Source organism: Coptis chinensis, unplaced genomic scaffold, assembly GCF_015680905.1.
Source record: "Coptis chinensis isolate HL-2020 unplaced genomic scaffold, ASM1568090v1 utg1955_pilon_pilon, whole genome shotgun sequence".
NCBI lineage: Eukaryota > Viridiplantae > Streptophyta > Magnoliopsida > Ranunculales > Ranunculaceae > Coptis > Coptis chinensis.
In genome coordinates, this window is record NW_028238119.1 from 469,717 (window position 1) to 488,341 (window position 18,625).

Here is an 18,625-nt window from a genome sequence, read left to right on the forward strand (position 1 = left end):
GGTTTCTTCCCGACAACAGAGAAAATGGCCTCTTTAGGAAGGCTCTTCTTCTCTTCTCTCCATCCCATTCTGTTCTCCTTCTTCCACACTTTCTCTATACCATATGCTGTTTGACAAAATGCCAAGCAATATTCTAGCGAGAATGTTCCTTTCAAATCGTGATTCATATGGTTTTGAAGGCCAAAGACAATAGGTAAATTAGATTCATACTATATGTTTACATTTGAATTCATTACCATCACTATGTGCAATTAATTATTCCCCGATTAGTACCGTTGTTTAACAACACTATATTGTTTCTTTTATAGCGGCTCTTCTTCTTTGTATTAGATATCGTAGAGTTGATTGATATTTTTGTATCTTTTTGGTTTGAGAGATCAAAATGAAGTCAACCATCGTATAAGCTTGGATCTTCGTTGATTGATGAACGAAGACGTATCTATGACTTTATGCTTTTTAAGTACCCTTTTACTTATAGACACATTTAAAGGAATAATCAACACCTAATAAGCACTACAAAGCCGCATCGTCCGAAAATCATGAGAAACGGATGCTAGACGCAAAGAGTAGCTAAAAAGGCGTTGGTAACACGAGAGGACATTATGCGGATAAAGAGACATACCCGTGGTGTAAGCACTCATACCATCTGCTACTTTTACAAGCAACATCATCATCAACATCACTAAATGATCTATCCTCGATTGTAGCCAAGAAAGAAGAACTACTCTTATTTTGTCGAGCGACCAAGTAAGCGGGTCTAAGGCAAGAAACATTACACTCAATACAAAGATATAATCGTATATAAAGGGACTTCGATGAACATCATATATATCTCGTATATATATGATGCATCGATATTGTATTTAATGTGACATAATGTTGAGATTGCCGAAATCGGTACTTTACTTTTTTTGGCGCTTCTTTATCTCGGCTCACTAGTCGTGAAGATTGAAATTAGATTTCAGTTTCAGTGAGCACGTACTTTAGTGGTAATTTCATTACTTGACATCCGTTTATTCAGGCAGAAGAGAATAAAGTAGAGAGCATTAAAAGGGACAAGGCCCCGCACTCATCCTGACCTTGCAGGTACTTCTCCAGAAAACTGATTTGTTATTTTATTTTATTTGGTATTCCAGATGACCTGTAGTTGTTGATTGATTGGTTTTCAGAGTGAAACAGAAAGTTACCTGTATTACTTTCTGTTATAGTATTACCGAATAGCCATCGGATTAAATAATGAAAAGAGCAAAGATCTGTTACTGTATGAGAACCAAGAATTTTAGTTTGATGGAAGCAAGTAGATTTAAGGCTACTTATAAAGTTATAAACTACAGCCACAGTAGGGATTTTATAATTGCTATTTTTAGCTCATCATTGTACTGCGGTATTCCGGCTTTAACGGTTAATGATTGCTACTCAAATAAAGTTACTTTGTTCGGGATTAAGGAGAGCATCAAGTAAAAGGCTTATTTCCATCGATGAAGTTAAACAACACAAAACGTAAGATTCTATCCGAACTGTTTTTGAAAGGTCGCGGTGTACAACATAACACCTTACATGAAATTTCATCCTGGAGGTATGAAATAAGTTTGCCTCTGTCTTATGCATCATCTAATATCCGTTTTCTTTATAGAGAGGGCCTTGATTTTTTTTTTTGGGAATCTCTTTATGGAGACATTCTCCACGTAATTCTTTTATATTGTTTTCTTTTAATCAGTGAAAGTGTGAAACTGTCATAGTCCCATTTCTTTTAGATATTGACAAACAGTAAGGGATTAGACTAGAATAACTGCGATGCAGTGAGGGCATGAGCGGAGGGTGGAGAAGAAAGAGAGAGGGAGAGTTGGGGAAGAGAGAGAGAGTTGGGTTTGGTTTCATCGGGAAAAATCCAAAAAATTCATATGATTTTAGGGAGAATCAATGAAGAAGACACGTACAGAATATCAAAGGTCAAAGAAATCAAATGCAGAAAAACAGGGAATTGATATTCGAACTGATTTGGAATACGGACAGATCTTAGTTCTAAAGTTGTAACCTGACCAAGTAACCAGGCAGGAAGCAAGGTTATATGCCCAAGACAGAGGTGTTGAACGTGTCTTGACATTTTGTGTGTTTGGTTCTTAGGATAATACAGTTTTTTATTGTGTTGTAGTACAATGGGAAATGACATTTTCCGATAATTCTATTTAACATTGTCTTACATTGTTATCGGGCAAGTGGCGTCGATGTGAAGAGCTAATCACACAAGTTCCGAAGTCTCTCTCTACGGGGTGGAGAAGGATCTTGAGTTAGTACGATTGTTATCCACTTATTTTTCTCCTCCACTTAATTATGCTTATTTTATTTTTATTTTTTCTAAGGAAGTTTATTCAATTTGTTTCTCCACGCCTTCACATCCCTGAATATATACAATATCATTACTTGATTTATGTCCATATTATGGTTTCTGTTCACGTCTCTTCAAGATGAAGACTAAGAGTTTAGCCCCTCGCTGGGAATTCACAATTCAAAGATGATGGTTTGTTTGAGGCTGTGGTGTTGAAACATAACTGATCAATAAACATGGAGTTGGCTTATGAATTTTCTTTACAGATTGTACTTGGTCAGAAGTCCTTGAGGCCTAAACTTCTTACTTTCAACAACCCCTATTTTACTCACTAGAAATCAGGAGGAGAGGGATTACGAAAAAAAAATGGATAAAAAAAACGGGCGATTGATAAACTCACGACTGTTCCCAAAATAAAAAACTTCCCAAAAATAAAAATAAAAATAAAAACCCCACGACTATACCGTATCGATCATTATTTAGGAAAGGAGTTGTTGTTTTTGCTACTGCTGTTATTGTAGTTGTGTTTTATTCTAAGACATGTTTGCTCTGTATTTACCTTTTGTTTTGCTTCCACCTGACATTTGGTGCTCCGTTTTGCAAACCACTTATTTTTGCCATTGTGGAACCGCGGATAACATTGATAACATTCAGGTGATATATTGTTTGAGAGCTATTGTATTTCTTAATGTTTGGGAGTCAAGACTTAAATGTAGTTCTTCCACTCAAGTGGTCAAGGTTTTGAAAGATATGCTAATTACGATAAAATAGGAGAGCTAAAACCCACGCATTCAATTTCACGCCATCCACTCCGAAAACCCCAAACTCTATAACCTTGAAATTTGGCTGCCCAAACTCTAAAAAAATTGGGCGATAGATATCTGGAAAAACCCACGATTCAGTTTCACGTCCTCCACTGCGAAAACCCCAAACTCTATAACCTTGAACTTTGGTTGTTTGTTGATTATCCAATTCTCCAGCATCTCGACCAAAATTAAGGTGCGACTGGTACCATTGTGGATTTCGTTGAGCAAACTGGAAACAAGTCTCGGAGAGCATTTGCTAAATGTCTGTTGCCCAAGGTTCGATTTGACTCAGGGTTGGTGCGTATGATTGGGCCTGAAGAATGGCATGTTATGGAGGGAGAAAAAGTGTTTGCAACTTCGAAAAGCGATTCCTCTTATAATTGGCATGGGCTATTAGGGTTCGTGGTGCCAAGGAATGACTCTTGATTACCTTCGTGATCGATCTTTCAAAAGCCTTCGGTTATGGTATGGTTTATGTTGCACTTTCTAGAGTTAGAAACTTACGAGGCCTTTTTATCCGGCTGCTTGGTACGAAGTTCACTAACTCATAACTGAAAAGAAAAATCCGCAATATCCACCTCAAACACCGAGAAGGAACTATAGCATCGATGAATAGTTGCATCTCTTGAAGCCGATCTTAACAATGTGTTGTCGAAATAGCACTAATTCAGATGGAGAAAGGGGAAAGGAGAGAAAGAAGGGAAAGAGAAGATGGTGGAGGCTTTTCAAATCAACTGACAAGCATTTCTCAGAGACTGAACAAATCAAGTCATCGGCTTTATTAGCCCATGAAGCGACGTCAAAGGCAAAGGAAGAACTGGCTACTTGAGGTTGCATGGAGCAAAATAAATTGATATTGAGAAGGCTGCTCAAGATGGTGTGCTTCGTGAATAAGTATATTGTTTTTACCTTCTACGTGTTTTGGGCTCATTAGTTAGAAACTTCTTAACGAAATTTCTTTTTGAAGATTCCCACCATGATCATGAGTTTGAAATCCAGGCTAGCCTACTAGACTTGGTGGATCATTCTGCCCTTTAGCTTCCATAAATTGAACATGCCTCAAGGGACAGCTGCTATAGTTGGGATTTTCGTTAAGTTTGTGATTACTTTGTTTTTTTTACGAAATTTCTTTTTGAAGATTCCTACCATGATCATGAGTTTGAAATCCAGGCTAGCCTACTAGACTTGGTGGATCATTCTGCCCTTTAGCTTCCATAAATTGAACATGCCTCAAGGGGAATTTTGCTATAGTTGGGATTTTCGTTAAGTTTGTGATTACTTTGTTTTTTTTTTCTTTTCGATGAAACTGATTATAAAGATTTTTGATGTGTTTTTCTTGAATAGGTCGGTTCCTTGAGGCATGAAACTCACCTTATTAGATTAAGTAATTCTGGTAAAGGTGAGTTTCTTTTATGTTGATATGTTAGACTTGGGATTTCTGTTACCCATGCAGTATGCAGGGAGAGTTTTGAGAGTGTCCACGTGGGCAAAACTAATTACGAAAACCCCAGCCACTCCGAAAACCCCAAAAATATCATGCCCAAACAGTCTCAAAATTAATTGGTACATCTTCTCCTCATCTCAAATCCAAGTAGTATTTTTTATATTCCTCCTCTCAATCCAAGTTCTAAACCCCTAAACTTTCGCCTTTTAATTCTTTGATTGCTGGCTACTCGAGGTTGCATGGAGCAAAAGAAATTGATATTGAGAAGGCTGCTCGAAAGACTAGATCGGCCCGTTCTCCCATAAGTACAGTTCTTGGTTAGTGCATTTCAACTTATCTTTAGTTCTCCCAACTCTGTTTGCCAACTTATTATCTGCAAGCTACTTGATGTAGAAGTGGAATTTAATGTTATTTCTCTGTTCTCACTTGAATTGTAGTTTGGTTTTGTCTCGGCTTTGTTCTCTATCTCTGAGATTATAGTCTAGAAATTGGCATTCATTGTTCGCTTATCTGTAATATCAGACAAGTAAGACGTGCAACTTGACCTTCTGAGGATGGAAAAGATATCCTTTCAGGTCGTTTTGACTCAAATTTATTGGAATTCTGATATCCGAATTCTTTCCACTTAATTTATTGGATTGGGTTTTTTTTATTGGACCTTTACCCCATTTTGGAATTTAACGATTTTAAATCTAATAATATGCATGAATATGCTTACAAGATTATTTTGGAAACGGAGAAACACACAAACGAATTGGAATTTAACGACTAACTCAAATCTATCACTAAATCAAAGATTAAGTTTTTGAGTTTGACTACTTACTCAAAACTTATTAGCTAAAAAGAACATACCCATTAATTAGCTATATTTCCCGTGACTGAAAGGACGATTTAAGTAATACAAAAGATGCAAACCGAGAATGAAGAAATAAAAGTGATTGATTGTTAGTTGGATTCTCACTCCACTAGGTAAGCGTTCTTCACGAATACCTTATTTTACTACATTTTTCTTCTCATGTGAATTGCCATAGCTTCAAATTTAATTGTTTCTGCTTAAATTACTATTATTATTAGGAGTTGTGCGGAAGTGATTTGTGTTACTATTATTGATTTAAATTCTTTGTTTTTTTTAGTTAAATTTAATAACAATGCTCTTGCAGTTACGTTTAGGATGTATGGAAATTTCTTTCAAGGTTAATGGCTGTCGGAAGTAAGGGATCTAGAAAGGACCAGGCTGCACTTAAGTTTAGTTGGATTCCACTTACTGGTCTTTCTGACGTTCGTAAGGAAGAAAACGACTCTACACTCTCTGACTCTAATAAGCAAACTGATAAACCACCTTCCGAACCTAAATCTCCTGACAAAAGTAAGTAAATGGAACCAGTGGAACCCCCGACGAACAACAAAGGAATAAATTGAATGCCGATGGGGCGTTAAATGATCGAGGCACAGGACATGGAGGAGTGTTGCGTGATGGGCAGGGAACAGTGAACGAAGCTTATTCAGGTTCTGGGGGGATGAAATCGGTAATATTTCAAGAACTCAAGGCCATTGAGATAGGACTGATGAGATGTCAGGACACAATACACTTTGCAATCTGCTACAAAGTTTTTCCATCCCGCCCGGGCTACTATATAGGTTAGGTTGTGCGAGGCCTCTTGTAGACGCCTTCTTCACTCTCCTTTTGGGTGCAGGCTTGGTGCTCGAATTAACAGGTTAGTGAGGCTTACTTTCTCTTTGTTATTTCAAGCGTTGGTGGATGTATTAGTTACTTTGAGAAATTTTGGTTTGCTCATGTATATCAAACAAACTTATTTACTGATTGAATTTTGGATATTCAATAAAGCTTCGTGCATGGTTGAGTTTGCGTGGATCGTTTCTTATAGACTTTTGTTTGTTAAGTTTGATTTGTTAAGAATAAATAATTAGTTTAATTTCATTCATCAGGTGAAGTTTTTCATCGAGAATGGTCGTTGTATAAATGATATGTGTTTATATTTTTCACCAAACCTAATTCGGGCTAATGAATATGTAATTTTTTCTGTTTTAGCATTTTGCATCAATAATTAAGCCAAGCATATTATTCTCATCATCAATACGATATTAGGCTCGACATTTTGGCACAAGGAAATGAAAACAAATTTCGTTTTCTTTGTCCAAATCCCTCTCTTAACTGTTTCAAATACTAAAGGACTTAACCATTTGGGATGTAAAGGCAAACTTGGTTTGCCCAAGAACTCGAGCATTTGCTTGATTGATTGATTCATAAATCTTTGAGATATATAATAGCATACCCTTTTCGGGCTCATTGGGGTTGTCCGCGTAAGTAGGGGGGATTACGAAAATAGCGGAGAAAAAAACTACGATAGATGTCTCCTACTTAGAATGGAAGGATAGCTAAACCCGCCTAAAAACCCCACGACTAAAGGACTATTTCAAATACTAAAGGACTTAACCGCTGGGATGTAAAGGCAAACTTGGTTTGCCCAAGAACTCGAGCACTTGCTTGATTGATTGATTCATAAATCTTTGAGATATATAATAGCATACCCTTTTCGGGCTCAATTAAATCTTTGAGATATATAATAGCATACCCCAGCCTCATGAATGTTTTAGGGCTATCTTGCAATTTTATTTTATGGTAACTCATCTCCTCCACAGACCACAATACCCCTAGCGTGTTCTCACCCACTTGCCAAAACATCATACAGTCAAACATAGAGCTCTGTGTGGTGTTACCACGTCAGTCCGGTGGTGGACCAGTTATGAGAAATCTACATGGTCTTGGACTCACAAGTAAGGTAATGGTGTTGGCTGGGACGACAAACTCTTGGTCTGTGCAATGTGGGTCGAGTAGTAATCTTCATAGTTGGGGAAACTAAGTGGATCGGAGTGCCGGGTGATTTGGGATTGTATTTCGTTGGGTCAAGCATTGATGAGCGGTGGCATAGGATGTTATCTCTGCTGCATTTGCTACTAGGTTTTAGCTTGCACCAACAAACAGCTCCCCTCAAACTCATGTTAGTTCACAATACATACGCTTCGCTCGGATGACTATGGAAGTATCAAATATAAGGCATCTGTTGTTGTTGGAAGCACTTTCGGGGACAAAAACTATATATATTAATGTGTCTAAGAAACACATCGATAATCCGCTCTAAAACTTGCTAACCTGAACACCACATCTTCTCCTCGAAGGAGCTGAAATATTTGGATTGTAAAGCTTCCCAAAATAATGAATTTGACATCAAAATTGTCCCTAAATAACCTTAATTCATCTTCAGTATATAAGATCAATGGCAGAGAAAGGGTGAAAATACTGCATGAAGTATAGTACCATAATGTATTAACTTCCGCCTATCTACAGTCGACTTTATGAATTTGTTACTTCTTTATTTTAGACTCCGCTTTATGTTGCATTGATAGACTTTGACACTACCGGATCTGCAAAGGAATGCAGAGTTATAATTGACACCGCTTGAAGCCGCGACCGCCTAATGGTCTGCCAGAGAGTTTTGTTGAGGACTGCAAGTTGCAGGAGATACTTCACAAATCTCTAGAGTTGCTCCCAAGTCTGTGGAAGCAAGCTGGATTTCTTGATGAAGTTATTGCTGCCTATCGGTGAGCTTTAAGCAAGCCCTGGAATCTGGATTCCCAGAAGTTGGCCACCATCCAGAAAGATTTGGCTGGAATTTTGATTCATGGTGGGGTGGAAGTAAGTTTTCCATCTCAGTTGTAGGTATGAGGACCAACTACCCCTACAAATAATATGGAAGAAGCAATTTTAATGTTGTTTATACTAATGAAGAAGATCACATTTGAGGAAATATGTTGATATCCTGAAATCATAGACTATCTTACCTTTGCACTCTCTGTATCCGGGCAATTTGAATTTCTAGATGATCACGTTGAGCAGGTCCTTCCAGGGATCTATAACCGAGCCGAGACAAAGAACTCAGTTATACTTAGTGAACAATGCAACATGGAGTCGGTCAATATACTATCTGATCCAGCTCCTCCCACTTATGCAAAGCACATCCTGCCTTTTGACGATGATATTGTTGAAGGCATTGAGATAGTATTGGAGAATTCAAATGAACCTAAATACCTCCCCTTCAGTGTTAACAAACTCAATTACCCAGCCTTTATGCAAAGAAGTCCTTGCATGAATTGTGTCCCTTTACAATTAGCAAACAGAGTAGGCACTCAACCATGAAGAGTATAGCATAACATTCTCGTCAGCGATTTCATTGCTAGACTCGCAAATGTCGCTTACTTTGAGGTTTTGGACTTGGTGGTTTTGGACCGGCGATTTTGGACTTGGCGGATTTGGGCCCGGTGGTGTTTTCCCACCACCACCGAAACATTTGTGGATGCAACCGAAAGTTCTCGACACATTTTAACAAATAAGCAAGCTGACGGATTGTCCGTTGCGGCTTTTAGGCATGTGAATTCCTCCATTTCACTTGATCAGACACGCATTGCTTAGGACCATCTGATGATTTGCCTTTAACATGCAGAAGAGAGTTCAAGAGCACGAATAAAGTAATCCCCCTGATGAGAATGGGTAAAATGTGTGGCCATCTCTACTGTGGTGAATTATATCTCCTATCTACATCAGTTTTTGGTAGTTCCTGCAGTGGAGGGAATATATCCATATATCCTAATGCAGCCTCTCCACTTTCAGTCTTGATGGTTGAGGGCAAACCATCATTAGTAGTAAGTCCATCATCTGTAGTCTGTAGCTCAACTTCCCTAAGGCTCATATCATCGATTAGATGTGAGTGATATAAAATCTCGAACTTGATTTTCTATAACACTACTAACATATTTAGTGCTTTCTATGACACGAAACAATGTCCCTGCTACTGAAATCGGCAGTAACTTTTAATTAGAGCTATAAAAAAATGCTTAAAAGTTTTGAAACCTCAAATGCATATGATTGAACTTGAAACAAAATAAGATTAAACCTCAAATACTCTATTTTCAAGTCAACCAAATCATCAGTTTACAAAAGCAGTAATCAGAGCTATCACCTTTACGACATGTAATCTCTAAATTTAGCATAATCAAGAGTATATGAACAATTAAATGAAAGAATAAGAAGTAAATGGAAATAACTTACCTTTGAGTTGGTTGGAGAAAATGTTTGAGATAGGTTTCGGTGATCAATGTACTACTCTCTCAATTTACGTCTAAATAACAGGTCTGAAATTGTGCACACACAATATGGACTAGAAACTTGGATCAACAAAATAGTGTTACAAAGTCTTTAAATTAACAGATAAAATAAGATCTTGCAACAGCTGTTATTTAAATCATTATTTCCTTCTACACAAGGGCATGAAGGAGAGTTAAGGTCTTCTACTACTCTATACTGACTATTGACCATAACCTCCGGTAGAGTGGAAAAGTGGCAGTGTTGCACTATGATTGGATATCTATAAGGGAATACTACCCTATTAAACATAAGACATTAATGTGTACAGTAATTAGAAACCTAAAAACCCTTTAAAGTTGAAGCCAGAAAAATAATTAATGCAACAACTTTTTAGTTATTACCTACCATATCTAGGAAAGCTAAGACCTAATAAACTAAGATACTTCTAAGGTAGCTTTACCAATAAAGGAGACTTAGTCGCCACAGTTGGTGTAGGTGGTGGCCTAAAATAGGAACTTTTGCCCACGTTCAACGACTTCACTATTGGAGGTGTCTTAGATATTGAGGCAGTGTTGCACTATGATTACTCTAGGGATCCCTTAAACTAACATAGTCCGGTCCAAGATTTTAGATTATTCCGTAAGACAACACAACATATGAAGTATGTAACTTGGTCTTGGGCATCTCTAGAAATTATGAATAGGTAGACTAGCCATTTCTTTTTAGAACTATCTATATTGGTTCTCGTAATAAGCCTAAACATACACAACATATGTTATGCGTTGATAAGGTTAGCTTAACTAAGAAGCAAGGATGAAAATTTCATAAATGAATGTCGATGTAATTGGATGAGTATTGTCGAGAACATTGGGTACAATTTGGAGGATACACTGAAGCTTGCCCACGTTCGACGGCTTCACTATTTGAAGTGATGTAAAAAATACTAGAGTTAGTGGACACAACTTCAATAAAGGATGTTTTGGACTAGCAAAGTCGGTAAAACCTTTGGGTGATGATACGCAGGTCCGGGACTCGAGCCCCCGCCAAAGATCAAAGAGTTATTGATCTCATTTAAAACAGGCTTACCAATCAAAAAAAAATTGTGGCTTTGCCACGGGGAGGCTTCATGGGCACATGGGGTGGTGTCACTATAGCATACTTCGGTACATGCATGAGGCAACATGGCGATGACGATGGGTTGCTTTTGGCACATAGAGTTCATGTCGAATGAAGTGAAAGAGCAACATAAAAAAAATAAAAACATGATCATATATTAATTAAACTGTAAACAAAGCAAAAATATATGTGATAAAACAAAATTACCTATCAACAACTTCTTCTTCATCTTTTTTTAGTCTTCACATTCCGACCACTACAACTTCCTTCATCATAAAGTTCTTCAATATTTTTTGTTTTAAAATGATGAAGTTCTTCCTTCCTAATAACTTCAACCAAAAAATTCACACACTAGAGAAAACTGATTCAATCAAAATTCTTATCATAATAATTTTGTATGTTCTCCACCCGAACTTTTTTGGAAAACAACATTATAGCAGGAAAGCTAACACAATCACTTTAAGAAAAAAAAATAGTAATGTTATAACTAAAATTATTCAAATTATAAAATTAGATTTAAAAAAAAATACATACTCATTCAATTGGCTTCTCATACTTAGAACCAACTTTTGAGTTTCACTATTTATATATCGATTACTGTCACCACGTTTTAATCAGATATTCAAAATAATCAAACACATAAATCCTTTCTCTGTTATCAAAAGCATACTTATTTGCCAGCCAGATATCTTTTGGACAATTAAAAAAACATCATAAATTTACAAGCACAATCCCTACAAAACAAAAAAAAATGAGACAAATACATTACTAAAAAATAAAAATTTACTTCAGTATAAACTTTGATAAAAATAAACAGATAAAACAATAAAAAAATCAACTTACTCTTCCATTGAGAAAAATATTCCAAGAATACCTATAAAACAATAAAAAAAAAAAAAAAAAACATAAAATCAACTTACTCTTCATTCTATACATATGCATTTAAATTAATCAAGCATAACTAGAGAGATAAACTTATTGTCATAACCAAATATACTACTCTATCATAAATGGAATGATAATTATGTGTATGACTTTCTGTAGTACAATATATGTTGTAAAAGTTTAGACTGATTATGAATACTATATTTTAAACAATTATAGTTCAATGCATGCGTAATCCAGATTAACCCATGGCCAAAAGGACATACATTTGGAATCATGAAACCAACTATACGTCTATATGTCTGCTGCTAGAATTAGAAATGAATTTCAGCTAACATGCATGCTTAATAAAGAAGAATATCAGTAAGCCCATGTGAGACTAAATGCTTGATATATACACCATAACAATAAGTTAATTAAATTTGCATTTTTAGCTATTTTGGCATGGTTTATCCAAAACAGCGTAATTTGGTGTCGAATTTTTGATGTCTGGGTTGAAGTTGTTTGGTGTTTAATTGTTTGGTAAAAAAATTTGGTGTTTTTCAAATCTTACCATTAAAGATGCTCTCTGCAGGTGTTAAGAATACCATTATGAGATGGAAGAGTTTAAAACTTTAAATAATTGAATATGAGGTTGAGGGTCCTAAACATAAACAAAAAGTACTTCATGGGTTAGTATGATGTTAGAAAAGATTGTTTCCAATGCAATCGACCATAATTTTGTAGTAATTCCCACAGTCTGGAGGGGAATTGATATTCTTAACAACGAATAAAGAATATACATATTTTGGACCTTAATAGGTTACAAGGGGTAATTTAATGCTCCCAACCACATAAGTGGAACTTTTAACGTTGATTCGGTTGATTACTATTTAAAATTATATTCGTATGATTGGGAATGCCTAGCTATTCAACTAGGTGCAATATGATCTTTGTCTAATTTGGCATTCTCAAAAAAACTTCGATCAAACGCCTATTATTAAAAAAACAAAAAAAAAGTTGAAGGGATTCTTTATTTTTATGGTGAGTGGGGTTTTCACGTTACAAGATCAATTTAATATTTATATCTCATAACTTTGCATAGTTGCAAATATTTTCCAAAATAATATATAATATATAACGGCACCCGTTCGTAGGACGGGTTTGAAAACTAGTTGATGTCATATTGCATTTTTCAGTTACTTACTTCCATCTTAATTACAATTAAGTGGCATTTATATTAGTTTTGGTTTAATAACGTACTAAATGAATTATATATATATATGGGGATGGTTATATGAACTCCACTTAAAGTTACTCCAAACAAACTCCACCACTAAATACAATGAATTAGAAGCTAATTTTTGGTGGAGATGTTCTCTACATAATAGAGATTATCCTTACAAAAAATCAATTCATTTGAAGATGTACAACCTCGTCAAATATCATTTATAATGTTTTGAAATTATCCAACGGTCCATATTTGTTTAATTTCGGTATAACTTTTGACAAGGTTAAACATATTCAATTAAGTTGATTTTTTGTGGGGGCGTTCTTCATCATATTATGTATATTTCCACAAAAAATTAGCTCTCAATTCATCTTATAAGTCCACTATTAGAAGTGGAGTAACTTTGGAGTCACTATAAGGTGGAGTTAGTATAACCATCCCCCTATATATATATATATATATGGGGATGGTTATATGAACTCCATTTAAAATGACTCCAAAAAAACTCCACCACTAAATATATTGAATTGAAAGCTAATTTTTTGTGTAGATGTTCTCCACACAATATAGATCATCCTCACAAAAAATCAATTCATTTGAAGATGTACAATCTCGTCAAAAATCGTTTATAATGTTATGAAGTTATCCAACGGCCCATATTATTTTAATTTTGGTACAACTTTTGACAATGTTAAACGTATTCGATTGAACTGATTTTTTGTGGGAGTGTTCTCCATCATGTGATGTATATCCTCACAAAAAATTAGATCTCAATTCATCTTGTAAGTCCACTATTATGAGTGGAGTAACTTTGGAGTCATTTTAAATGGAGTTCATATAACCATCCCCATATATATATATATATATATATATATATATATATATATATATATATATATATATATATATATATATATATATATATATATTGTCAAATTGTGTTGATATATCTCAAAGGTACCAATATTGTACATACGAAAAATATATTAAATTGCACAAAAAATAAAATAAAATTCAACTGAACTATTGACAAATTAAAATATAAGAGAACAACCTAAATATAAATCATTTAACTTATTATTGGTAAAGTGCTTTGAATTGATGCCATTTTATCACAAACTCAATTTGAACCGTTCTATTAAGTTCTTTTTTCTTTCCCCTTTTTTTTTTGTCATTTATCGCATGCAATTATTTGAAATTTTTTTGCCAAACAACACTAATTCACTTGTGGATTTTATTGGAAGTTTCAAATAGACGGAGGTCTATTGTACCTTAGTATACACCTTATAGAATTGGGCGATTGTGCACAAATATGTACTTAACACTTATTATTAAAAACAAAATGAAAAAAAATAAGCAAGAAGGAGAAAAATATAACAAAATCATCAAAAAAATATTAATTCACTTTTGGAATTAATTACAATATTTTGAAATAGACTAAGGACTATTGTAATAATATTGCTATTATATGTGTACCCTGGTATGCACCTTTTAGAATACGGCGATTGGGCACAAATATGTATTTAACACTTAAGATTTTTTTAAAAAAAAGAATGAAACAAATATATAATAGAAAAGAAGACAGATAAAAAATAAAAAATCATCAATAAATATTAGTTTATTTTTGGATTTGATTAGAAGTTTTTGAAATAGAGAAATGACTACTGTAATAATATTGTTATACTATCTGTCTAATAAAATAAATTGAAATCTTCCAATCATTTTGGTTTGGTTATAGTCGCAATTCAAGATAATGTGTTGAAAATGCCATATCCAAAGAAAAAGATTGTTGGAGAGCAATTTCATGAACAACACATCAAGGGGTTTGGACTACGCCTAAGATTACATTCTCTCTCTCTTGTTATCCCAAAAAAAAACATTCACCTTGATTTTCGTCGCATTTCAAGGTAAAATGTTGAAATTGTCTCTCGACCTAATATGAATAAATATTCGCGTATGTTACGTTCGAACCATACCCTTTACCTGATCGCAAATAAAGCTTTATTCCAAATATGTTGGCCTTCTAAAAAAAATGGGCATGCATACCATTGAGTGAGCAAGGAGATCTATCACATATACAATAACTAACCAAACTAAGCCAAATATTTCATAGAAATAGGACTAGATTCACCAAGAGAAATGACATCCTAAAAGTACATAAACAACATATCAGTGTGGCGAAGAAAATTGTTGGAGACCAACTTCTTCAACAAACACATCAATGGTTATTGGTTCGTGCCTAATATATATTACCTAATATCTCTCTATCTCTCTCAAATAAAATTAAAAAAAAATCTTCTAATCACCTTGATTGTAGGTCGCAATTCAAGGTAATGTGTTGAAAATGTAATTCAACCTGAGATGAATAGATAATTGCAAACAAAAAGTATAAATACCTCATATTTGTATACAATTTGAAATTGACATTTTGTAGAAAAATACATGTATCATTTTTTCTAGAAATCAAAACTCTAATCCGTTTGTTTACATATAAACTAGACTTCAAACTCTTTCCAACGGTATAGAGTACGGGCACGACGTATGCCACTTAGTTTAGCGACATGTGTTATTTTTCAAATATAACATGTTTACCGTTCCAATTCAAATTCAAGTATCGTTTAAAATTGACGCTTTATAGAAAAACACGTGTATTTTTTTTTCCCAAATCAAAATTTTGATCCGTTTTTTGAAATAGAAAGTAGACTTCAAAATCTTTCCAAAGGTATATAGCACGATGCATGACACTAAGTATAAAGGCATATATGAGTTTTCAATATGAGGTGTTGACTCGTTCTATCTCATATTTTGTGTGCAGTTTGAAATTGACATTTTGTAGAAAAATACATGTATCGTTTTTTTCTAGAAATCAAAACTTTGATCCGTTTGTTTACATAGAAACTAGACTTCAAGTTCTTTCCAACGATATATGGCACGAAGTATGCCACTTAGTTTAGTGACATATGTTATTTTTCAAATATAACGTGTTTACCATTCCAATTCAAATTCGAGTACCATTTAAAATTGACGTTTCGTAGAAAAACACATGTATCATTTTCGAACACACCGAGGCTCGAATATATCTGAATTTGAGAATCATCCTTATTACATCGTACATATTAGTTTAAGAGTTTAGTTTAATGGAGCACCAATTATTCCTTTGTTCTAACTTCACTTGTTCACCATCTTCCTTGACAACATTCCCTGCCAACTTCTTCATCCCTCACACAAACAAGAAGACTTTTTTCTATGTGAAAGCATCCAAAAAGCAATCAAAGAAGACCCTTTCACGGATTCTAACAACTGAAGCTGCTGTTCAAGGCATTGAGAGGAGAGCTCTTTCTGCAAGGTCGACTCGCCTTTGGCCCAAGTTGGTTTTAGAAGCTTTGAGTGGAGCTATAACTAACAATCAATGGGAATCTGCTCTTAAGGTATATTAGCCTCATTTTGTTCCAAGCTTTTAACTTTATTCACGTTCTTCATATTTGTTTTGCCTCTTTTAGATTTTTGAACAACACGTAATCAAGATTGGTACGTACCAAGATGTCAAACATACACAAAACTTTTTGTTATGCTTGGGAAATGTAAGCAGCCTGGATATGCAAGTTTGCTTTATGAGAAAATGGTGGCTGAGGGGCTCAAGCCTTCTATTGATGTTTACACTTCCCTTGTCAGTGTTTATGGTCTAAGTGGTCACTAAGGGCTATTGTAATAATATTGCTATTATATGTGTACCCTGGTATGCACCTTTTAGAATACGCCGATTGGGCACAAATATATATTTAACACTTAAGATTTTTTTTAAAAAAAAAAATGAAACAAATATAAAATAGAAAAGAAGACAGATAAAAAATAAAAAATCATCAATAAATATAAAAAAAGTGAATGTCATGAGCTTATTATCGAAAAAGAGAATGTATCTAAACATCCATTTACAACTTCTTAGTTTTGATCTAGGTGGTAAATATACCAATGTCCAAGTTTGATTTGATATCAGTGAATTATCTCATCATTTACAGTGTCTTTCCAAAAAGCTGCGTCTCTAGAAGCCATTAGTTCACTTAGACTCTAGGATCTTCCTCTATGTGAAGTAAAATGAGTATTTTATTGAGAACAATATTTCTACCTCCTACCTGAACAATAATTCTGGTGCGATGAAATCACGATTAGGAAAATTTTCTTTTCTAACTCACTGACTTCTTCTAAGTTTAGTTGTAATTTATAGTTGTTGTTTTCTCTTCTCAATTAGAGACAAATTAGGATCCAATCAAATCAGTTTGTAGCACTGATTTGATTATAGAATTAGTTTTAGTTGTAATCACAGTTTGTAGTACAAGAATCATTATAGAATTAGTTTTCAATAAATTCTATCTCTAAACCACAATAACTATTAGCTTATAAGCTCTGAAATATTCTGCATAACATACAAAAATATACTTTTGATCCATCTTGGACCCATTTATGAAACTCATATCTACGTTTGTTTGTCAGAGTTTATATTCATTTTCATTATTTTTGATAAATATTTGAAATGGTACTACTGTTGTTTTGCCTGTCAGGTCCTCAAGTTACTTTGTAAGCAAGATTGGTGCATACCAGCATGTCAAACACTCACAAAACTTTTCATAATTCTTGGGAAGCGTTAGCTAGCTTTGGATTTCTTGAGTTTGATAAATGAGAAAATTTGGTGAAGGGCTCAAACCCTCTATTGAGGTTTTGCGCTTCCCTTATCGGTGTTTATGGTCTCGGTGGGCACTTTGATGAGGCTTTTGGTACAGTCGATGATATGAAGTCTGTTACTGATTGCAAAAACATCTACACATATTTGGTTCTCATGAATTGTTGTTCTTAACTTTGTCATTTTGATCTGATTGAGTGCGCACTCAAAGATATGTCACATATAGGTATCGAGTGTAGCATTGTAACCTATAATATCTTAATTGAGTGATGTGATATGCTGAGGTGCTTGAACAGATGGAGAAATTACTAAAGGATATGATCAGGAACAACAAATGCCACCCTGATGTTTACACATCTATTTCAAAAAAAAAAACTGATGCAAGTGGAAATGGAGGGCGCTACAAGGTTAGATAAGGCACAGAATGCACTAGAGACATTGGTTGATTATCTGGGATTGATGAGAAGGCTTTTCAATGAGATGTACTTGTTACAGAGGAGCTCAATCTGTTGGTTTGGATATGGGAGTAGATAAGATTAGTAAAATGATGCCTGAGCTTGGGTTCTGTCTTGAAGGTTCTGATCAATTAGTGGACTTATCAGTAGTGGCGGCAGGTGAGGATGTCGTTTGGGAAAATACTACTTCAGTTATAGTTTTGTGTACCCTTTGCCCTTGTTTTGTATAATAAATTAAGTTTCTTTTTCCCCAAGAATTGTATGGTAAATTAAGTGAACATATCATTCTTGCGCTTATTGTTATATTGGCAAAATACTGCTTCAGTAATTCAGTTATGTTTTTTCTCATGATTTTACAATTTAGCAACACTAAAAGAGTCGTTTACATTGTTACTGCCTGCCAAAATTAGCTCATAATATTTGAAAGATCCGACAATGAGTCCATAGCCTCATTGTTACAATTTACTGGAATTGGTAAAACACGTTAGCTACAAACAGATCGAATCCCTAAAATTGTTATGATGCATCTTAAGTTAAACAAAGTTTG

The 18,625-nt window shown here is 34.7% G+C and overlaps 1 long non-coding RNA gene across 1 annotated transcript; it reads right to left on the reverse strand.

The window, feature by feature from the left end:
• Positions 1–11,346: 11,346 nt before the first annotated feature.
• Positions 11,347–11,737, reverse strand: LOC147473710 (uncharacterized). Its single transcript, XR_015210319.1, has 2 exons — positions 11,697–11,737; positions 11,347–11,587 (listed from the first exon to the last, which is right to left on the reverse strand). It is a non-coding gene; the product is annotated as an uncharacterized LOC147473710 (long non-coding RNA).
• Between the last annotated feature and the right edge of the window lie 6,888 nt (positions 11,738–18,625).